Here is a 24427-nt window from a genome sequence, read left to right on the forward strand (position 1 = left end):
AATGCGATTGAAATAATTCTGTGTACAAGGATCTTTACAGGGTTGTTTTGGTTTATAACTGTTTACAAAGATGCTGATCCAGTAATATGTGTGTTTACATGCATAAACAATTTATTAAGATTATTACTTTTTTTGACAAACCACACTAGCCTAATTCTCTACAGTACAGCGGTACCTAAGCACACGAACGCGCCCTTATGGATTTTTGCCTTTATAATTGAAATTTCGCAAGAAATTTGCCTCGATATAGGAAACGTTTTCCGCATAAGAGCCAACGAACCGACTAAGTTGCGCATACGTCCGGGAGCCGTTCACAACATGTTTGCGTCATTGGAAAGCCAAGCAAAGTGAGTTTACGTTTTTGTTTGTGTCTTTTTTGCATTTTATGCAAGATTTAGTGAAGACATAGCTTGCACCATAGGCCCTAAGAATCTTAGGACAAGTATAGTAGCAAGAAGAAAAGGGACTTGTTTTCAGTTTCATTGCCAAGTGGGATCATAAATAAAGGTTATGTGAGGTTTAATGTCTATATATGTCAGATTTTACTTCATTTTCATGTCTTTTTAAAATGTTTTGATTGTTTTTATTTGCAAAAATATAATTACAGTGTTGAATATTGGTAATATTTGTAATATTTTGTGCACCCAGAACGAATTATCTGCCTTCTGCCCTATCTGTTTCGCAATATGAAATTTTCACAGCAAGAAATCTGGAATGAATTAAATTCTTATGCCGAGGTACCTTATTTAAACCAGAAGCCACACTAGCATACTTCCCTCTAACTATATTTAGAATCACTAGTGTGTAATAAAATACTCCTAAATATGAGAGTCATAAATGCTATAATATTAATGACACAGTAGAGCATTTTCCAGCAAATATTTATAGAAATGCTAAACTAGTGCACATCTTGCGGATCTGGCATACGCGTAACTCATCCCATAACCTCATACTCCAGTACATCTATCCTGAATGGCAACTACGCTAATTCTCTCCATCTGTTCTGTACTTTTCTACCCATCCCGAGGCATCTGGAGATTGTGCCAGCTTCAGTAGACAAAGGCCAACCCTGCGAGGTTTCTAAGGCATCTTGAAAAGGACCTGCTCCAGCTAGATTCTGCTTTATGATGGCTGGAGCTACACATCCTGCTCCTGTGCTTCCAGTGATCCAGACCCCATCTGCCCTCTGCACCTACTGCTGAACTGAATCTACACAACTTCTGATATATTGAACTTTCACCTGCACAACACACTTGATGTTATTTCTATCTGTTATCACCCAGATGAGGATGGGTTCCCTGTTGAGTCTGGTTCCTCTCAAGGTTTCTTCCTATTGCCATCTCAGGGAGTTTTTCCTTGCCACTGTCGCCGTCACCCTTGGCTTGCTCATCAGAGACATTTCATTCATCATTTATTCATTTAATTATTATCTAGACACATTTTTCTCACACATACACACTTCCAAATATTTTCTTTTCTTTTCTAAAAAAAAAAAAAAAAAAAAAATCTTTAATTTTTTTTTGTGAAGCTGCTTTGGGACAATGACCATTGTTAAAAGCGCTATATAAATAAAATTGAATTGAATTGAATGTACTTACTGTAGCCTAGCAGATGAGAAATGCACTAGTTTTATTCTATAGTAAATAGTGAATTTCTTCATGTTAAGTATACTTTAACATTGCAGTATATCAGAGTAAACTATATGATTGTATTATCCAACTTGATTTTTGACTTTGCTAAGATCTTCGAGAGCTGTTTTGAGCGTATTGATGTGTTGCTTTGATTTCTGTATCTTTGATTCCAGAGAGAGCAAGAATATGTTTTAAGTAGAAACTACAGCGATAATAAGGAAATCGATACTCATCAATACTCATTTTTTATTTATTGTTTTTCAGGTCCATGAGATGATTAGTTAAGAGACATGGAGTGACCTGATCTTAAGGTAAGCGTTGATACTCTTTCATACTCTCCATCATGCTTTTGCAATATTGATTTTATTTTTTCCTCCTCCTGCTTGTGATATACCGTTTAAACAATTGAGTATAATAAATCTTGGCATTCAGATGATTGATTTCCATCATTTCAGGCTTAAGTAGTGTTGCTAGAGTATTACCAGCTGTGCAGATGGCAACTGCTTGTTAATCTTGTGGTGAATTTCAGCCATTTTTCTGCCATCTCCAATAAATATATGTAGGGCGTTCAAGTCAAACCTGAGACCTTTAATTGTGGGATTGTGGGAATAAAACAGGCTTTATGTCTTTATATAATCAAGGTAGAAAGGTAGAAAGTTTGCTCAGTATGCTGGAGCCATGATCCTCCTGTCTGCTTTACATCTGAAACACTGGCCTCCCAGGAACTCCTTTTATAACCTGGAGTGAGATCAGGACTGTATGAAGGATGTGGCAATAACTCCCAGTACAGAGTGATTGTTTGTACAGTTCACACGGACAGATGCATTTCTTCTGCGAGTTGGTGTTGATTGTTAAGGATTAGGCGTTTCACCCGCTGGATGTTCAGTGAACGACTACAGTGGGCTCTGCGCCACCGGATCTGGATCATTTACTGTACGTCATTTACAGATGTACGGCCTTCTTTAAAATGTTTCCCCCTTTTACATGTTTTACTGCAGTTAAGACCAGTGTTGGGGGGACGTTACTTTTTAAAGTAACTAATTACATTACAAAACTACTGTGATTGAAAAGTAATCAGTTACATTACAGCGTTACTTTCTGATAAAATTAACTAGTTCGAGTACTTTTCCATTGCAGAAAATGAAAACTTCTTTGTGATTCCTCATGCATGTTGTTTTAGTCAAGACCTTTATAATTATTCTACTTTCATCACTCAGCCAAGTTTGGACCATAATCTGTTAACTACTTATTCTCCTATCTCACCTACATGGTTTTGCGCGGTGACTGTAAGTACGGTTCATCATGGTTCACCACGAGTCTTGGTGCTGTGATTGGGTTTATCTTTCCGCGCGTCGGTCCTCGTATAGTCAAACCGCATAGGTGAGATAGGGGTATAACAGCAGGAATAACAGATGGGGGCAGGGTATCGGGGCGGGGCTTGTACACACACACACACACACACTAACAGGTTGGGAATGATTGCTGTATGGCTCATGGATTACATAAATTGTCTGAATAACAGATTACATTTTTTGAAAATATACCTAAACTAAGTACTTAAATTGCGGATCTAATGCGTTAGATTACAGTACTTGTTACATCAAAAAAGTAATCATTTGTCACACCCAACACTGGTTAAGAGTCTAATCACTGTACTGTGCTTGAAGACTTCTTTAAGTTTTTCACCTTTATTTTGTCCTGGTTTGACATGAACGCCCCTTGTATATTAATAAGTACAGAATATTCCGATCACCTGAACAGAAATCAAGCCTGCTCTGTTAAAAGTATGTAGGATGGTGGGAAGGGGCGGGGTGTCAGGTCAATGCAATAACATCTATTAAAATTCATTATTCATTTGCAAACCTGAATTCAGTAATCAGCCACTTGTCATTAACCCGTAGATCCGATCTTGTGGTACAGCTTAACAGCACAAGCTCGTCTCTATGGGTCTCTGTCTCTGTGGTAGACCAGCTTCTGGCTCGTGGTTGTTTTTTTTTGTTTTTTTTTGTATCTTTCGTATACACACCTTAAAACTGGCTTCAAATCAGTTCAACACAAATTAAGTCTTTTCTAAGTCTTACATCTTTTCACATTTCTTTGTATGTGATACAGAAACAGGGAGTGAACTGTAAGTCTAAGTGAAGTGTGTGTATCCGGGTTGAGGTAGTAGGTTGTATGGTTCCGAATGATACCCTGGGAGTTAACTGTACAACCTTCTAGCTTTCCTTGGAGCTCACTAACGTCGTCGAAGAAGACAGTTGAAGAGCAGGAAGGTTTGGTTTGGATTGTAAATATGTGCGGGTTGTTTTTTTGTTTTTTCGTTTGTTTGTTTTGGGTCAAAATAGTGTTTCAGTTACGCATTTTTTTTTTTCCTGATATCAAGATACAAACCTCCATGCTGTCGAATGCTTTATTCTGATTGAACTAAAGGAGTTTTTACACTTTGCTATTTCTTGACTACATTTTTCCCCCCGTCATTATAATAACTTCAACAAGAAAGAAAAAAAGAGATGAGGAAATGTTTGAAATATCAATGATTCTAACTTAAATTGAACTTTCATTTATTCATTTGTTTATTTATTTGTTTTTCATGGACATTCCAAAACATTAAATGCAACTAAAAACAAATCAAAGTATCAAAGTATGTCATTGTTTACCTATAATAAAAAATATAATGGTAGAAAAATTGCTGTGGTATGAAACACATAAAACCTTTCAGGATATGGAAATTAGTTTGGTTTATTAGGCGGCAGCAGTGACTCACTGGTTATTTTTCTCTATAACAGCACATCCCAAGTGTTTGATTTCTTACATATTGCCCAGCTTCTGTTAATAAAAACAAATCTTGAAGTGATTACCGGAAGTCATGATAAACAAACACAAAGTGGATAAGTTCACTCCATACTCCATTACTGCTATTCCTTATTTGCTCTAATACCTGATTACACACACCCACTGGGTTTTGGGTATCTATACTGGCCAGGGGTAGCAACAGTTGCCACTGTTGGGCCCTTGAGCAAGGCCCTCAACAGCTCAGATGTATAATGAGATAAAAATGTAAGTCGCTTTGGATAAGAGCGTCTGCCAAATGCCTAAATGTAAATGTATACTGTTACTCAAAAACAGATATGGATATGTTATAATTGGTCATGAGTGGTGTTCAAGGTAAAATGGGTCTTGTGGTAAAAATTTCTCAAAAATGATGGTGTAAAAGTGATTGACGTGAATCTATGAATGGCCGCAGTCATTCCCGTAAATACCGATCCCTTAAAATCGACTGATAACTTGTCGCTAACTGTCGTTTTGACCTCACTCCAAGCCACTTCCACCTGTGTAGGGCATTAAGGGAGTTCCTGGGAGGCCAGCGTTTCAGACATGAAACATACAGTCTGATCATGGCTCCGATGTACTGAGAAAATGTTCTATCTTGATGGTATCCAAGCACTAGTGAAACACTGGAATAAGTGCATTAGTGTAGCAGGAAATTATATAGAGAAATAAAAGGAGTTTTTACTTTCATAACAGTGTTCTGTTTTTCTGCAAAAATCCAACTTTGACCTTAAGGCCACTCATATCTTCATACAGTATGTTCAGCTTCATTTGCTTAAAAATCCTACATAGTGCTAAGAAGCAAAAATCTAAATTATATCATATATTTGAAATAACCTACATGTCCTCCCATAGCCTGTATCACTGCCCTGAAAGTCTTTTTTATCCTCTCAGTTGTAAAATTCTGCACTTTTTTTTTTCTTGTAACTCTGCCAGACTTTCATGCAACGGCGTCTTCAGATCAGGACTGAATATTCACAGGGTCATGAGAAAGATATTCTTCAAACCATTTGTCTGTTGATTTTACGCTATATATATTTTTTATCTTGCTCCTAAATACATGCAAATTCTACAAAACTCCTGTGGGGCCTCAGACTTTTGCACTCTAATGTAATAAAGCTCAGAAGTTTGACTGTCATAAGGATTATTTTATTAGAATTTCATTTGTTTCTGCAAACAATGTTATTTTTTCCCCTTGTAATCCTTGCAGATTAGTTTAAATTAACTTTAAAAATATACTATATATTTATATTTATTTGCAGATGTTTATACATAAACACGTACACATATTTACTAGGATATATGTACAGTATAGAGAACATTTCTTTCCGAGAATAAATACGTGATTTTTTTGGTACTGGTCAATACCAAGATTTACTAAACAACTTAGTATTAAGCAATGTGTGGTATTTGTTTGCTAGCAAAGAATTGCTAATGATGGATTTTATGTTTTATGTGGTACGATGTTGTGATATCTAAACCGTACCTTTAAAATGCATCATGCTTAAAATAAACCACTAATAGTTCAAATTAATTCACCAGCATTGTACAGAAATTATAATAAGGTTATTTGCCTTGTAGGAGGATGCTGTAGTTTCCTTTTGAGTCTTAATCTTCAAATATGTCCGGATTGTATAGCTTTTCTTTTTACTTTGTTTTGAGTAATTGAATGGGGCAGCATAATGGTCTATAGGTTAGAATTGTTGGCACCTCAAAGTTTAAGAGTTTGCTTCTGGCCTGAAGGTATGGAGTGTGCATGTTGTCCCCATACTTGATGGGTTTCCTTCAGATGCTCCAGTTTCTTTCCACAGTCTAAAGATAGAAGATGTAGGCTGATTGGCATCTCCAATTTGCACGTAATATATGTGTATGTTCCCAGCATGAGACTGCATACGCACCTTGTGTGATCAGGTTCCAGGTGGTCCTGCACAGGAAAAAAGGATGGACGGCTGGAGAAAACCAATGCAGTAATGGACTTTTATCCAATATCTGTCCAATATTAATGACGTGGTTGTTGTTATGGTTACTGTAAGTAATGGACATAAGTAAGATACTACAAACTAAACAGAGATCATCTCTCCCATCATTTGAAAACATTCTGAAACCATTCTGATTAAAACTATGATTAGAAGATTCTTTAAATAGATTAAACCTAAATATGAAATCAAAATTGTATTTGCCACCTCGGTTGCCACCTTGATGCCCAATTGTCACTATGGGCAATTTGGGAACACTAATTAGCCTAATCTGCATTTCTTTGGACTGTAGGAGGAAACTGGTGTACCCTGAAGAAACCCTTCAAGAACGGGGAGAAATTATAAAAACTCCATGCACACAGACCCCAAAGTGGGAATCGAACTGCTACCCTGGAGATGCAAGGCAACAAGGCAACAGCATAGAGTTATATACTGTACATATACAACAATAGTTTATGACACTAACTGTTAGTTATAGCATGGGGGAAAGTACTTCAGTACAATCTGTGGTACTGGAAATAGGAGAGAGCAGCTACCTGCCAAAACCCACATTTAAAACCAGTCGCAGGAGCACCTTCCACAAGGAACACATCTGTTAACATTATCATAAACAATGATTATTTGTAATTATTAGTAATTATTTTTTAACTGCAACCGGCTTTGTTGTTTAATTTACGCCTGAAGCAAGCCACAAAGCTAACTAGCTTCTATACCACAAGGCTGAATCCTAAATCCCTCTCTAACCCTTCTCATCAAGGACACTGCTTTGTGTATGACAAGGGATTGTTTATGCACTAGCTTTTCCATTTACCTCTATTTGGGATTCAACCCCAGATCTCAGAACTTAGCAAAGCTGAAATTCCAAAGCTGAATAAATGAAAATCTAAAGTTAATCTAATACGTTTCTCAGGATAGTCCATCACCTCCATGGCTTATTAATCCTCACCTTTTGTCTACTTAGTATTGGCAATAATTTAAAACAACTTTCACCTACGGTAAATACACTAACTGTCCGTCGCTAACTGGTTGTTGCCAGCTCCGTCAGTCGTGGATCATTAGCTCTGCCAGTCGCGGAAAGATACGTGCTGGCAGAAAAAAAGTGAAACAAACTAAATCGTGATCTGTTGCTAATAAATGTGGGACTGTTGTATATAAGCTTGGGGTTGTGCTGCCGTGTTGAATATGCGCACAACTGTGACATCTTTCGACTTAGCACAGTCATGCTGATATTTAACACAACAGCACTCCATCTTGTGTGATTTGTTTAAGTGAATCAGACAATTTAGCATGCTTTAATTGAAGCATTTGCTGGTTTTTGCAGAGTTGTGTTGTGTGGTTTGGAAGTGAGAGACCCACTAACAGGGTGCTCTTATATAAAAGATGTTTAAGCTCATTTCTTCAGATGAGTCGCTTTACTTTTACTTTATAAGCGAGATGTCGGGCGGCTCTGAGGTGTCATCGATTCGTCTGGAGCGAGACCTTTTGCTGGCGTGTCAGAAAGCTTCGCAGATCAATGCAGAGTTACCCTTTAACCTCTCAAATAAATCAATGAGATTGAGCTGGCGGGATCTTGGCTCTGTTGATAGAATGGCAGGGAGTTTAATGTGACCGGGCTGAACACGCTCTGAGGCTGCTGTGACTGAATTTGTTTTTTCTTCATCTCTGCATTATTACTATACACATGCTCCTTTTGTAACCTCTTCAGCGAATATTTGGATCTTTCCTGCATATCGCCAGTGGGTTGGTTTTCCACCAGCAATCTGAAATAAAAAACAGTTTTTCAAAGGTGATGTTATATAGTATGACAATAATCAATGGCAGGTTGTGTAATGCTGTCCATCACCTTAAAGGTGAATAGTTTGCAATAAAATGTTTTAATCATTTCCAATAAAACAGCAATTTGATTATTATTGTTTGTTTGGTTGGTTGGTTGGTTTGTTTTGCCCTCATACTTCACCAACAAAGTTACTGTAAATCTGCTCAACTAATAAAGCTGCCATATATTTTTCTAAGGAAAGACCTCCATGTCGCAGACTGGAAGGGGTGGAGCCACAGTGTAAAAAGTATTTATAATAATAATAATAATAATAATAATAATAATAATAATAATAATAATTGACATGGGCATAATTACATTAATTAGATGTTATGAATATCATTGCTATTGAATTGACCATCTGACCATTTTGATTCATACACATTCACATTCCATACAACTTAAATAATTCTTTTGATTGTGTACGTAAAGCTGCTTTGCGACAATGACAATTGTTAAACGACAGTTATATACAAATAAATTGACAATAAAATCGAATTGAATTGAATTGGCCAGCCCTAATTTGTAGTCACTTACATAGTTGTGAAAAGTCTAAGTTCTGCTATCACTACCATTATATCAGTTTTCACAGCCTTTGTTACGTTCCTATTAAGATATTATTTTATTATATTATATTATTATGTTAAGACATTAACTAGTCTGTCTAATTATAACACTGTTTCTGTGTTTAATTGTCTGTAACAGTATGTAATAGAGAAGCAAAAACAACCTCCAATTCCTGGCCAGGTTTGATCCCCACCTGTGTTTGCATGTTCTCTCCGTGCTTGTTGGGTTTCCTCCAGGTACTCCGGTTTCCTCCCACAGTCAATAGACATGCAGATTAAGTTAATTAGCATTCCCAAATTGCCCGTAGTATGTGAAAGAGTGTATGAGTGCCCTGTGATGGATTGGCACCTGGCCCAGGGTGTGCCCTGCCTTGTGCCCTAAGGCTCCTGGGATAGGCTCCAGACCCCCTGTGACCCTGTATACAGGATAGATGAAGTGGTATAGATTATAATTGAAAGAGAATAAGTAACATATGGACAGAAGCATATATATTATAAACCTATGATTAGCTGTTGAAATACTATGATAGGAAAACAACCTTCCGAGTCGGTCTAATATGAATTAAGAATTGGTTCAATAAGGACATTTACTGTGCCGTAAAGCTGTGCAGACTCTGGTGCTACAGTAAAATGATCTGAACCACTCAGTGACAGCTCTTTTCTTTCTCATTTTAAGTACCAAGAATATCTTTTGATATTAAAAGAAAAATACATAATATAAAACTTAATAATTGATAAATTGCACCGATCAGCAATGTTACGAGGTGAAGCACACTAATATTACGAAGTGCAATTTCACTTTAATATAACACTTTAAAGCAGGAAAGTAATTCATCAATGACAATGAAAAAAAAACAATGTTGTCAATATTAACCATATTTATTTACCAGACCAACTCCAGAACTGTTGTGCATTTTGCAAATATTTGCAGTAATGAGTTGGTCATGAGGAGGTTTACTACTTAGACAATTCCGATTTTTTTGGCACATGTGCGCACATTGATACATCTTTGCTCACATTATCTGGGTTAAAATACTGTGCATCATATTTGTGTCAACACGTGTTCATTTTAAACAATGGATGCGATTTTGGCCAAAGTATGCTTGGGCTTTTGCTCTGGAAGAGGGCTGCAGTTAGCTGACTGCATTTGTTGAGGTCCAGAAGAAGAAGGAAAGCCAGATGTCTCACTTTAGCTATTCTAGCAGCTGTTGCTAGCACTGATATTGAAATCTCTGCGCTACTGGCGCTAACTGACGACGTCAGCACCCTACACATGTGCAGAAACCAGCAAAAAGTCATATGAATTCCGATATGCCAGTTCTCACTCAAGTCCTATGACCACTTCTCAGATATGTATCTGAACTACAGTAGGACCCTATACCAGGTCCGATCTAAAAAACATCAAATTTGTGCGATATAAAGAATGTATGCAAGCACTGTAAAGATCCAATGCAACTACATTAAGAAATATATATCAAATTAAACATAATATATACGGTATATTAGCCAAATGTTTTTTGCGTTTTTTTTCTCTAACTGCAGTGAAATGTATCTATATAACAATATTTTCCAATTATAAAGCTGTAGCACACACCTGCACAGTTAATACCTTGAACTCCAAGAGCCTGAAAAAAAAGTGAGTTTATTAAATATTTTAATTTATTTCAGATTTTCTTGTGATGAGAGCCATACCAAATGGCCAAATGAGATTCTGTTGCCAATAAATAGCTGTTTTGACTGATGCACTTAAAGACTTTCCCAAAGCTGTGCAAGGTCGAATAGTTACGGAAAAGCTACAGAACAATGCAACCCAGGAGTGAACAGGGCTGTAGAGTTAAAATATGCATGATGCAGTGAAGCGTTAATGTATAAAGACGAGGGCAGAGATTTGCAGACGTCAAGGTTGAGGCAATAATAGAGTTGATTGATTAAAGTAACTAGTTTAAAGCTCATATTGATTTCATTTGCTTGAATATTCCCTTTGGCTCTGTGGAGACTTTAGTGCATGCAGCCTGAAAGAAAATGAACTTGGACTTGAGTTATGTCGCACAGCATTGTGAAAAGTACACACTGGCATTTAGAAGCCTGTATAGACCGTATACCTCAGGGACAAATAAAACAGAGAATTAATTGAATCGTACTATATAATGACAAGCTTAATAAATTCTGTTGATTTGGAACTAGTGATAGTAAAAGTGTTATTTATCCATTTGTAGCTAAATTCAATGTTCTGGATCATCCACCAAACAAGTAAGATCTTATTATCACTTATTTTATAAATAAGATGACATGGTGGAGGAAAGTGTGAAGGGCGTTCAAGTCAAGTCAAACTGGGGCTTTTGATTGTTCAGGATAACAACACAGTAAAAACTCCTTTTATTTCTCTATATAATCCACTTGTATAATCCACTAATGCACTTCTCCCATTGTTTCACTGGTGCTTGGACACCATCAAGGTAGAAAGTTTTCTTAGTACGTTGGAGCCATTATTGGACTGCCTAATTCACATCTGAAACCCTGGCCTCCCAGGAACTCCTTTAATGGCCCAAACATGAGGAAATGGCTTGGAGCGAGGTCAATTGTCAGATGTGGCAATAACTCCCAGATGAGTTCCTGTAATGTGCAAGTGGTGTTGATGAACGATTGTGTGTACAGTTCCCACAAACAGATGCGTCTCTTCCACAAGTTTGCAATGAGCTATCCATCAGTTTTTAATGATCAGGCGTTCCCCGCGCTGAAGGTTCACATGAACGGCTGCAGTGTGCTCCAAGCCACCTCGGACGTGATCATTATTCATGGCCATATAGTCTTCTTAAAAAAGTTAGCACCATTTAAATGTTTTACTGCGGTTAATATTCTCATCACCGTCCAGTGCTTGGAGTCTTCCGTGGATGTCAATCGCTTTTGCACCTTCATTCAACAGGAATTTCACCAAAAGTCTCTGTTTAAATTGAACACCCCTCGTAGCTTCCTTAACAAATAAAAACAGAATAAAATGCTTAGATATTAAGCCTTTTATCCATCTTTTAACCGAATTTATTTAAGTTGGCATTTACATTTATTTAGAACACTAATTTACTTAATGTTATGTGCAATTTGGTAAACCAAGCAAAAGAACTAGAAAACAGTCACTTTTTTTCTAATTTTAACTTGCACATTTTACTAAATAGTTTGCACAATTGAATAAAATGAGTGAATAACTGAAAAATTGTGCACATGATTTTGTAAAAAAAATTATCTGAAACACATATAATGTAATTACTGTCATGCTCTGTATAAAACTCTGTTACCTAGCACAATTAAAATCATAATATAAATAATAATAATAATAATAATAATAATAATACAATTATAAAAGGTGCATAAAAAAGCTACAATGATTGACAAAGTCAAATGTTAAATTACATTTACAGCACTTGTCAGAAACTCTTACTCAGAGCAACTTAAATTAATCTCATTAGACATCTGTGCAGATGATGACCTTGCTCAGTCAAAGCCCGGTGAGGCTGGGTTTTGAACCTGTGACCTTTCCATCAGTAAGCCGATCTTAACCACTGAGCTTCTAGCTAGTTCCAAAAAAGAGAATTTCAAACCTTTCTTCCCGGGAACAAAAGAACAATTTAAATCTTAAAATTAATGTAAACAAAACTACTAAATATGATAGAAAAGCTACTCCATGCAAACTAAGCAAGGAGAAAGTGTGTCATCCCGGGTACTGTTTAAAAAGAAATGTCACGGGGCTTTCACAGATTTAATCTCATCCTATTCCACTACTGAAGAAATGAGATCCTGCATTAGGTTCAGAAAAACAAGACAGCTGTTCTAAGCTTTAAGACATGAGGTAGCATGGAAGTCTAGTTTTAAATACTGAATTTGAACTTCAACTTTAACTGCAACAGGAAGCCAGAGGACTGACCTCGGTTCCTGAGTAAAGGGGACACATGAGAGAATTTGTTCCAAAGGCTCTGTAGAGACGAAATCTGAGAAAGAGAGCTGATGTAGTTAAGTGTAGACTTTGTCTAAAACGTTGAAAAGAATGTGAAGTCGGAAAACGTCGTAATTTACTGATGTTATAAAAGAAAGAAAGAAAGAAAGACAGAAAAGAAAGACAGAAAGATAAAAAAGAAAAACATCTGTTGAGTCGGGTGGTTAATGTGATGTGATATGAAGTTTCTTAAGACAAATAAAATGATAATAAAGATAAATAAAATGACAATAAAAGTTAAACTATTTTAAAAAATCAACAATTTCTTAATCATTTTAGATTCATTGAAGAAATCAAGAAATTTATTACAAAAAATTACCATCAGGTGAAGCAAAATTTTCTGCAAGATACTAATTAAGATTTAGAAATTTTGTATAGTAGTTTAAAAGCTAAACTTTATATGTCTTATGCTAGCCAGATTCAAGACCTTTCTTCACTGACCTTCATTAGCTCTATGCTAAAATTAAATTATTAAAATATTATTGACTATAACAATGCTACTAATAAATGATTTAACCCATCAGAAATCTGTTTCATTAAAAAGTCTTTAAAACATTTTTTTTGTTTTTTTTATTAGAGTAGCGAAACATTCAGCTAATAGCTGAGGTAAAACTAACATACCAGATAATACCTTGTTAAAGTTTGAGTTTAGCTTTGTCAGGTTATACAGTATTATAATATATATATATATATATATATATATATATATATATATATATATATATATATATATGTCTCTGTGTGTGTGTTTATTATATTCTTATTTTAATGCCACATTAATATGAAGCTATAGCTGCTGTTATAGAAAATGTCACCATCTTCTGACCAATCAGATTCAAGAATTCATCACCACTTCGCTCATAATAATTGCTCATATTCCATACCTGAGAATAAAACTAACTATAACCAAGCAACCAAAATGTAATAAGATTATTAATGTATATGTCTTTGTAGCACAAGTCTAAGACGTAATAATACGAAAATAGTAATTGGAAAATAGATATTACAGTTAACATCAGAAAATCTTTTATCGTCTTTTCTCACTTCTTGTCCTTTAGAGCCGTCTAGAGATAAAGGAAAATAAAAAAGCACAATATGAAGATTAAGAAAGGATATTGTTACATAAAAAAGCTCTTGGGTTAAAAACCCCAAAGAAGGTGTGTAAGAGATTATAAAACAGATGCGCTTGGCTTTTTTCATGCGACGCATGCCAGTGTTTGAGAAGCAGCTCGTGTCTCGCCGGCGCTCTGCAACCTCTAGACGCTGCAGGACAGGGTGACGGATGGCTCGTGCGAGCCAATAGCTGCAGACGAAGGGGTGGGAACTACCTGCTCAGTCCACCCGTCTACGCCACCCCTCCCCTCCCTTCCCCCCCAACTGATCATCAGACCAGCCTGTGTCTGATTCAGCAACCAGCTCCAGCTCCAGCGTTCACCTCCAAACCCGAGTCCCTGAAAGACGATGACGACAGCGGCGTCTCGTAAAAAAGATCGTCTGGAAATCCTGAGGTAAATTGATGATGCATTGACGATAATCTGGTCATTCCATCGAGAGTCACCACATCGAGCCTCAGGGGAGTATGGACCATAAGACTGCAGGGGCCAGAGGGTAAAGGGGGAGGAGCTGGAGAGGTGATGAGAATAGCATCACTTTTGTTTGGGCTAGATCGCTGTTACAGATGGGAACGTTTTCTGTAAAGCGTAATTGAGCATATTAAGGAGTGATGGTGGAAGTGCTTTGCGGGGGGGGGGGGGATGTTGGCGTTGTGGGGGGTTTGGATTGAGGTAGCTTGGGGGTTGACTTAATTCCTAGCAGCTGCTTAGAACATCTGTATAGACCACCTTGTCTGATTGGTTGTCTCACCTGCAGTGACAACTCGAGACGTCTCGTGGAGTTTGGAGTGATTTACGCTTTTAAAAAAAATGCGTCCTCGAATCGGTGTCTCCGTTTAATCGTGGTCGCTTTCGATGATGGACGTCACTTTGAGCTTCTGGTGGATGTGACCAGACCAGGGTTAGAGGGCAGGACGAATTAAAAGAGGACAAAGGGGTAGGACTGGCCGTCTGGAGGAGAATGAGACAGCAAAGGGGGTGGGGGTGATGATGGGGTGATGGGGAGACTCTAGCTGCAGACTTTTAATGACACAGAGATGCTTGACATCATCATCCGAGTTGGAAAATTGGTAAAAAGCGAATCTTGTATTGTTCCGTCTTCATTCTTCCATTTGGTACATAACAGTGACCAGCATAGCGCTACTGTATGTCTGGGAAAAGAGATGTTTTCCCCTACCCTGTTCATCTACGCTTTTCTTTTTACACAGGACGATTGCGGCAGTCGCAGACCAGACGAAGACTCTTGACTCGGTAGACAGCCTCATCGATGGCGAATAAACATCACTCATGTGTCTGCCTTTCTCCTGTTCCCTGAGACCCTAACTCGTGAGCTGATTCTTCAAAAAAATCACGGGTCAGGGACTTGGGCTCAGGTGGAGGGTTTTAGCGACTCCGGTAACAAGCCAAATCAATGATCTGATATTAATTAGATATTAATCAGATTGACTGCCTGTCTGTTACTTATTGCTCAATAAGCTCTAAAACCGCAGTTATTGATGAATCTGTAGCCTCTGTGACTGTTGTCGGGAGTTCAACAAGAACTCGACAAGAAGATGAATCCGAATTCTAGTCGTGGCACATGGGTTTATTGGGAGTGTGATCGCTTGATCATCTCTCAGGTTCGAGCTCAAACGCTGTAGGTTTTGTAACCAGAGACGGATTTTCGTGACTTTTTCACAAGCAGAGGTAACGCAGCATGAAGTGTGTTAAACTAATTTTTTTTACAGAAATGTAATATAAATGTAATAAACAATGATTTGCCCGCCAGACATGTGGTTCTCCTTAAAGTGTCCCGAACAGAACATATGGACAGCACAGGAGACGGGAGACGGTTTAATGCTCCGACAGTTTACGGGAGATAAAGCACAGCGTGATCTCTTAGTCAGGAAATTATATTGCAGTCATCTGTATATCTATCTATCTATCTATCTATCTATCTATCTATCTATCTATCTATCTATCTATCTATCTATCTGTCTATCTATCTATCTGTCTATCTATCTATCTGTCTATCTATCTATCTATCTATCTGTCTATCTATCTATTTAGGTTTTCATGCATTTATAGACAAAATCTTAGCTTAATAATCTTTTAATTGTTGATCTAATCAATTTTTCTTTTGTTCTTTTTGGTATTTTTTTTAAATCAAGTGATCTAATTTAACATTTATCTATCTATCTATCTATCTATCTATCTATCTATCTATCTATCTATCTATCTATCTATCTATCTATCTATCTATTGATGCCTTCACACAACAAATCTCAGGATATTCAAGTATTAATTGTCTTTCTTTCATTCTTTGTTTTTTTCTTTCTGTAAATTTATTTAAAAATAAATAATATAATTTAACAGTGTGTCTATATGTCTGCCTGAAATCAATCAATAAATCAAATAAATCAAATGAATCAATATCTGCCTATTTATAAGTTTACTCTATCTATGTCTCTATGTCTGTCTATATAAAACAAAAATCAATATATTAATCCATCCATTAGCCATTTTGTACAATTATAAAAAATAATATTTTATTTAGATCAGGTTCCTTCCTTCCTTCCTTTCTTTTAGGTTAGTTTAAATCGAAAAATTTAGTTACCATAATTTGCCAGGTCTTAGTGTCTTTCTCTGCATAATATAAAAAGGTTAAATAAAGAAGTAATAATTTAATCCAGGAGTTCTTTTGTTCTTTCTTTAAAAGTTCTTAGAAACCATTAAAAGCCCATAAATCGCTAGAGATCCACTGAAGGATCCTTTTCCTAAGATCGTACTGTATGTGCTTACTTTTGTTAAAAAACTAATAGCACATTTATAGCTTTGTTTTTGGCTGATTGTCTTAAATGAGTCTGGACAGGGTTTGCGTGTGTGTGTGCCTGTCTGTGAATTGTAAATTAAATGATGTCATGTTTATGAGAGGTCTGCTGTTACACATTTTATAATATCAGATTAGTTATCATATCTAGCTAACCTATAAACACAGCTGTGTATCTCTGTACAACAAATAATTAAAGCAGCACCATGCCTCCTGTCTGGATTCTGTTTGGTCTTTGTTTGTAAGTCTGTCGGGGTGACACTCCGGGCCCGGGACCCCGACTCAACTCTTGTCCATGTCTTTCTTTAAAAGTTCTGGTAAGTTCAAGTAGGAGTGAAAGAAGGCTCCACAAATTGCAAGCTCAACAGGATGGGTTTTCCACTGACCATTATCATCTCATTATGCGCTTCATTGCGGCTTATTTATTTATTAAAGTTCACTCAAAGCGTTGTCAGGTTCCGGATAATGGAACACATCAACGTGAAAAAAAAAAAAAAACATCAAGCAGCTCAGAAATACATATCTGAAGTGAATACCAAAAGCTCGGTGAGTGTGGATCGGCTCAGGAGGACATGAACGATGAACCATCTGTCGGCTCGTGTCCTCACGCTGACAGAAACTCTGAACTCCCTACAATTACAACTGTAGCCTGTCAAGCTGCAAACTACTCATGAGTTAAATTTGCTAAACTGCAGCCAGTGTAGAGCTTAGTGCACCAAAGCGACTTTACCAAACTGAGGAAAATCAGCTGTGACAATTTGGCCTTATTGTGTGGATAATTTATTATAAAACAAATCCAGCTGTGTGCTGCTTTAGATGCCGACAGTATTTTTATTACTATGGTTTGTCCAGGTTACTTACAATCCTTTACCTTTCTTTCACCTCTTTATTAATGCTAATAAGTAATAAATACTGTAACACATGATAGACTCAAACATTGATGTTTTTTTATTCATCTAACACAAAAGCAATTTTTTTGTTTTTAATCCTTCCTTTTTAATCATGAATATTCTTTTTGATTTTTTTGAACCCTGGATCATCCTAGCATGAGTCATGAACGAAAAACAAAAATGCTCAAAGCAAAACTATTTTAAGCTGCCACAAAGTCATATCTGGTTTTTGCACAGAAAAACATTTAAACACTATGACACATGACCTTCTTCTTGAGAGGGATTTGAGTTACATAATATTAATGACGTCTAATCTAGATGAGTTAATGCCAAGTTAGCCGAGATGACCCTTTTACATGTTAAATTTGTTATTTACATACTATTTTTTTTTTTTATTCTAAGACTACAATAAACCAAATGCTGGATTAATACACCTGTTTCTACCAGGGTATGAAGCTGAGTTTCGAATTAATGCTTACTAATAAAAACAAAGAAGCAGCAAAACAATCTTCCACTTGAAATGGCTTGTAATAGCGATGAGAAACGTGTAGGTGTTAATAAGTCCTGTAATAACCTTGTGTGTGCAAATATGCACCGGACATAAGTGTGCTCTGGTATTTAAACACTACACTACAACTTTTATTAGGCGGCACCGTGGCTTAGTGGGTAGCGCGGTCACCTCGCACTTCAGGGTTCCGGGTTCAATTCCCACCTTTGCATGTTCTCCCCGTGGTTGGTGGGTTCCCTCAGGGTACTCCAGTTTCCTCTCACAGTCCAAAGACATTCAGATTAGGATAATTGGCATTTCCAAATTGCCTGTAGATGGTCCTCTGGAGAAGAAAATGGTCAGTATCCTTCAGACAAGAGTCAGACACGAGTGAAGAACTTAACAAACAAACACTTTTTATTATATTGCAAAGTATATACTTATAAAAAATGAAAAAAATGAAAATAGAGGACACGATCTACTTAACAAACAAGTGATTCAAAATGCACATTTAACAACTAAAAAACACAAAAAAATACAAACCAAGGGCAGAACAGTTACACATTAGGCCAGTAATCAATATTGATATCACAACACGTCTTATTTTTAGAAAAAAGTTGGGAAAGAAGGTTTTGGTGATCTGGAAGAATGAAAATCCCGTTTATATCACCACTACCCTTTATAAGGACATACTGTTTTTGTGCAAAGTATGTTTTTGCATGGCGTCTTTTTTTTTATCTGAACCACATTACATCTAGATAGCACAGAGTAAACAGACTCACATTTCTCATGAAGTATTTTTTAAGTTTGATAAATTACCTCTGCAGCATGGGTCATGGTCAGAAGAAGAATGTGTGACACAAACATGGTTTGTCTATAAAGACGTTGGAAAATCCCTGCTTTATGGTAGATGATTCTTTTCCAGGATTGCGAGATTAAGTGTTTAGCTCATCATCAGGAGCAGGAAGTAACTTAAATTTGCAGGCCAGAGCAAGGTTAAGTCCTAATAAATGAAATGAAGTGTCCGGTACAGTTTATAATTCACAAACACCTGAACACACCCACTGAACCTAGTGCTTATCAGATTAGTTGAATCAGCTGTGGTTGAGCAGAAGAATCACCAAACCGTGCCGGATAACGGCCCCTTCAAAACTGGAGTTGAAGATCTCAGATGTAAACTGACATCAAAATTAATACAAGCAATTTCGAATAAACCTTTGAATCATTAGGCTTCATGGAGCATTGAAGTCCAGGCAGGAGTTTTGATTGAACAAAAAACAAAGGACAGTTATAATAGTCAAAAAAAACTCCCTTTATTTCTTTATATAATCTTATGCTACACTAATGCACTTATCCCAGCGTTTCACTAGTGCTTGGATACCATCAAGGTAGAAAGTTTTTTGTCAGTACGCCAGAGCCATGATCAGACTGCCTGCCTGCTTCATGTCTAAACTGCTGGCTTCCCAGGAACTCCTTTAATAGCCCAAACATTTGGAAATGGCTTGAAGCGAGGTCAGGACTGTACGGGGGATGTGACAATAACTCCCAGCCGAGTTCCTGTAAGGTGCAAGTTAAGTTTGTGAATGATCGTGTGTACAGTTCACAAATACAGATACATCTCTTCTGCAAGGTGGCAACAAGTTATCCGTTGATTTTCCAAGATCAGATGCTCCACTCTATGGATGTTCAAGAGAACGACTGCGCTGGCCAGACAAGTCATTTACAGATCTTTAAAATGCTTTCCCCATTTAAATGTTATTGTGGCTACATTAGGAACGATTGATTTGTACTGTACGGTGCACAGGAACGATTGCTCTCTGCCCCACACACAGTCTCCCAGCTGGACAGAGTTTGCATTGTTTTTGTTCTCTGTTCTCGGGCACACTTGCATATTTACACTCTCCGATGCAACTGCTTTGGTTTGGATTGTAGCGTGTTATGCACAGTCTGAGGTTTTGAAGGAGTTCGATGGCACTGATGGCATCACATCCAAACAATAGTAGGTATTTTTGGCTTCCATATCTGATTTAATCCGTACTCGAGTACGCTGTACTGTACCCAAGATCACCTCTGGCAATGGATTTGGGCACGGTTCCCCAGCCTGGAATGGTTGTGTTCTCACTGACCAAAATGACCCAAACTTTGGGGTCAAGTGTTCTCTTGAAACTATTTCGGGGTCCCCATTTGAAAACGCCCTAAGAGTCTGAACACATACTGCACTGTGCTTAAAAAAAGACTTGCATTAATTCTGTTGAAGGTAATCTCATTTACTGTCATTTTTTTTGTAAAATGCATTTCGAGGATGGTGAACTTTTTAGATTTTAGCCATTTTTCTAAAACAACGTAAATCCTTGACACTGGAGACTCCTTGCATAAATGTTACATCTGCTTGCTTCACTGTTGATTATTTTTCCATAAAACCATACGTTTTTACTTCTAACTCAATTTAAGAATGTACAATCACACTATTAACAAATTTTGGAGAAAATATGAAATATATATCTTGCATGAAAATAATTTTCAGATGTTTTTGGTTTTCCAGTGAGTAAAGAAGCAGAATTCGACCTGCAGAGTAATTTTATTAGTGCAGCCCTGGCACATGAGCAACCTGGAGTGCGTATTTAAATGATCATAGGGTGAAGGAAAGCGTTTTACTGGCGATGTATTAGAGCGGATAATGCTGGTGAAAAAGATTTGTGCTGAACAGAACATTTATTGTCTCCATGCCTTAAATGAGAGTCAAATAAGGACGCAGTGCTGGTTCTTTTACACACACACAAATACACACACAAACACACACAAACACCCATACACACATAAAGGCATGCAGGCAAGCCCTTGTGTCAGGTGATGTCTGATTATTTAACTAGAAGTCTCATCTCATCTTTCACTCTTTCCTTTTAATCTCTCTTCTGTCTTCACATCTCTAAGTAGCGTGTGAGCTGAGTGCTCTGTAAATTTCAGGAGTTTACTGCAGTAGATAAAACACACCGCTGCTGTCTCACGGGGATTTCACACTGCTTTGCTGGAGAAGACTCATGCTTTCTCCTTTCTTTTTAATGGACAGGGTTTAAAATCATCAGATCTGAAAGATGCTTTATTTGGCGTAAAAGGCAGAGATAATGATTTAGTTTGAACATTTTAAAATATTTGGTTTATATAATTCTCTATAAAATCTCAGTTAACTCCATAAATCTGGCTGTTGTATATTTTAGCTGTGAATTTAAGATTTATAATGTTGACATCCTCAATAGTTAATAGCTCTTATTTAGAAATTTGCATTGATGATCAAAACCATTTGAATTGTTTCTTAAACTTCAGGTTACTTTGATGCTATCAACCGTTTAAAAACTTTTTACATTATTTTGGCTTTAATACTAAAGGCTTAAAAGCCAGAATTATTATTATTTTTCTTTCTTTCTTTCTTTCTTTCTTTCTTTCTTTCTATCATTATTTATTTTAAGGTTGATGTATTTTACCACTGGTTATTAAGGGTTTAACGTAATAATAATAATCATAATCATAATAATCCTGGCTTTAAACCCTTTAATAGCAGTATGTAAAATACACAAACAAACATAGAGACAGGAATACATTTAAACAAATAAAAAAAACTAACTAACTAATTAAAGATTTTTTAAACTAAGGACAACAACAACATTAATAATATTAATAATAATAATGATAATAATAATAATAATAATAATAATAATAGTTTATAAAAATCAATAGTTTACTCATTAATTCATGTATGTATTTTTATCTGTCTGTTTTGTTTTAGATATATTTTACATTAATTATTGTATTAATATATTACTCTTTGTAGCTTTTGTTTGTTTTGCTTTTGTCTGTTTATTTTTTTAGATTTTTTACATGAATTATTATTATTATTATTATTATTATTATTATTATTATTATTATATGTAGCTTGTGAATAAATAACACTTGTTTCAGTGTTAGTTTTTCCATTAGTTTGTTTGTAATTTGACCTTAAATTTAAAACATTGTGGTAAATTATGTGTAATTACAATAAAAAACAAAGCCAAAATTAGTGCATATTAAATTAGTGCATATTTTATGATAATTTGCCTCACTTGTATATTTATTTATTTATTTATTTATTTATTTAAACATTCAAACATGTCTACATGATTCCACGGTTCTTTGTGGTGTGAGTATAAACAAAGCGAGGCTGCAGTCCCTGGACTCAGGGATGAGGAGTGGTCACAGTGGAGTCTTGTGCTCTCGTGCTAAAGCAACCTGTTTAGCGATCAGTGTATGAAATGAGACTCATTCCTGTAGATCAGCGCCCCCTGCTGAACAACACCAGCGCTTCTACCAGGAGCCCTGCACCTCCGTGAACACGGCACCAGACTCTCGACTCGTTTAAGACGTCGATGCATATGATTACAGCTCTCGCAGGTCTGATCGGGGCCTCTTGACCCTCCGAATCGCACAACCGCCAACCTCAACCTCGAATTATTTCAACAACGCCTCGAATGGAAATCACTGAACAAACATGACCTTGAATAAATGTGTTTTTCAGAACACCTCATCATTTTCCCCAAGGCCAAATATACTGTTTGCATTTACATTCCCAACCGCAGGGCCATATTTTTTCCCGCCAACATATTTCCCTTAAGTGCTGACTACACGCGCTCATACAGTCTTACCGCATCTGAAATTAGAGGGGATGTTTGCCAAAAACTTTATCTATCTGAAAACTACCGTTAATAGACATTTGTAAGCTTTATTTAAGCATGATGCCAGTTGAGATGAAACTTCACCGCAGACAGGTTTAACGCCAAAACACTAAGCTTCTTAGAACACAGGAGATAAGTGAGTTTGAACTGAAGTGCCCCAGGCACGGGGCTATTCTAGGTGATCTATGTATATAGTCATTGCTTAAACAGTATTGTGTGTTTCCTTGTGCAAAAATGTTCCAGTATTGTGTGTGTATGTGTGTGTGTGTGAGAGAGAGAGAGAGAGAGAGAGTGTGTGCGCCTGAGTGTGTGAGTGTGTTTGTGTTAGTGAAACTCAGCACGTCCCCCTACAGATGAGCTGCGAGGTCAGTGAGTTCGTCCCTGCCAGTGTGCTTGCCAAACACAACCAGACACTCTCTATTAGCTGCATGCTAAGGAGAAGGGGCCCGTGAACAAATCTTCAAGGGGCAAAAACTCAAATCTTCACTGGACACACATGCTTTAAATCAGTGTTATTTTAAAACCAGTGTTAAAACAGCTTACTGGAAAAAACAAATAAATACATGAATAAATAAATGAAATAAATAAGAATAAAGAAAAAAACGTAATAGTAAAATCATGGAAATGTCGTGTGATCTGGACCTAAGACAATATGTTTTTTAAAGCAATCTTTTAAGAAAAAAATGGAGACAAATGTGTATGAACTACTGTTTAATCAGACAATGAATAAATAAATAAATAAATAAATAAATAAATAAATAAATAAAGTCCATGCTCATGGATGAGATTTATTTAAGAGATGTGAGAAAAGAAACAGTGAGAAAAAAAATGTGTTAAACCAAATCCAAACTTTTACATTTCCATTTTTTTTTTTATTTCTTGTTAATTATTGCTCACTCTTGGGTTCTAAAGACACACAGCCTGTTTTAAAAAAAACAATACAATTATTTTTATTTCATTTTTGTAAATAAGCTTCAGCTTTAGTATTTGAACTGATATTGTTAAGGAACTTTACCCATAAGCCTTATCCAAAGGTTCTCAATACAATATAATTCATCACTTTTAACAAGTATTTAGGCTAATATTTTCTCTACTTAAATAAGTGGCATTCGAGTCAAACTGGCACTTTCTTATAATTAAAGGCATAAAACTGATTGATATTTATGAAAGACTTTAAGTGCAGGATAGGGATGAAACTCTTGGCCATTTACAGTAAGAGTCTCATCATTTGAATGGTCAAGAATTTTAATTTAAAACATTTCATGAATGACGATCCAGGCCGAGGTAGAAACATCCATCGAGTGGAACACCTGATCCTCGAATGTCGACGGATAACTTGTCATCAACTTGCAGAAGAGACGCATCTGTCTGTGTGAACTGTACAGTACACACAATCGTTCACCAACACCACTTGCACGTTACAGGAACTCGGCTGGGAGTTATTTCCACATCCCCTATACAGCCCTGACCTTAATCTAAACTATTTTCACATGTTTGAGTCATTAAGGGAGTTCCTGGGAGGCCAGCGTTTTAGACATGAAGCAAGTAGTACGATCATGGCTCCGGCATACTGAGAAAACGCACTAGCACAAGCACTAGAGAAATAGAGAAAAACTCTCAGAA

General features: G+C 36.6%; 1 long non-coding RNA gene across 1 annotated transcript in view; it reads left to right on the forward strand.

The window, feature by feature from the left end:
- Positions 1 to 24427, forward strand: part of LOC128532911 (uncharacterized) — a 71532-nt gene that overhangs the window by 33303 nt on the left and 13802 nt on the right. Inside the window, exon 2 of the long non-coding RNA XR_008361327.1 lies at positions 1896 to 1942. This is a non-coding gene — a long non-coding RNA (uncharacterized LOC128532911). The remainder of the gene's footprint in view (positions 1 to 1895; positions 1943 to 24427) is intronic.

Source organism: Clarias gariepinus, chromosome 11 (genome assembly GCF_024256425.1).
Source record: "Clarias gariepinus isolate MV-2021 ecotype Netherlands chromosome 11, CGAR_prim_01v2, whole genome shotgun sequence".
NCBI classification, from domain to species: Eukaryota; Metazoa; Chordata; class Actinopteri; order Siluriformes; family Clariidae; genus Clarias; species Clarias gariepinus.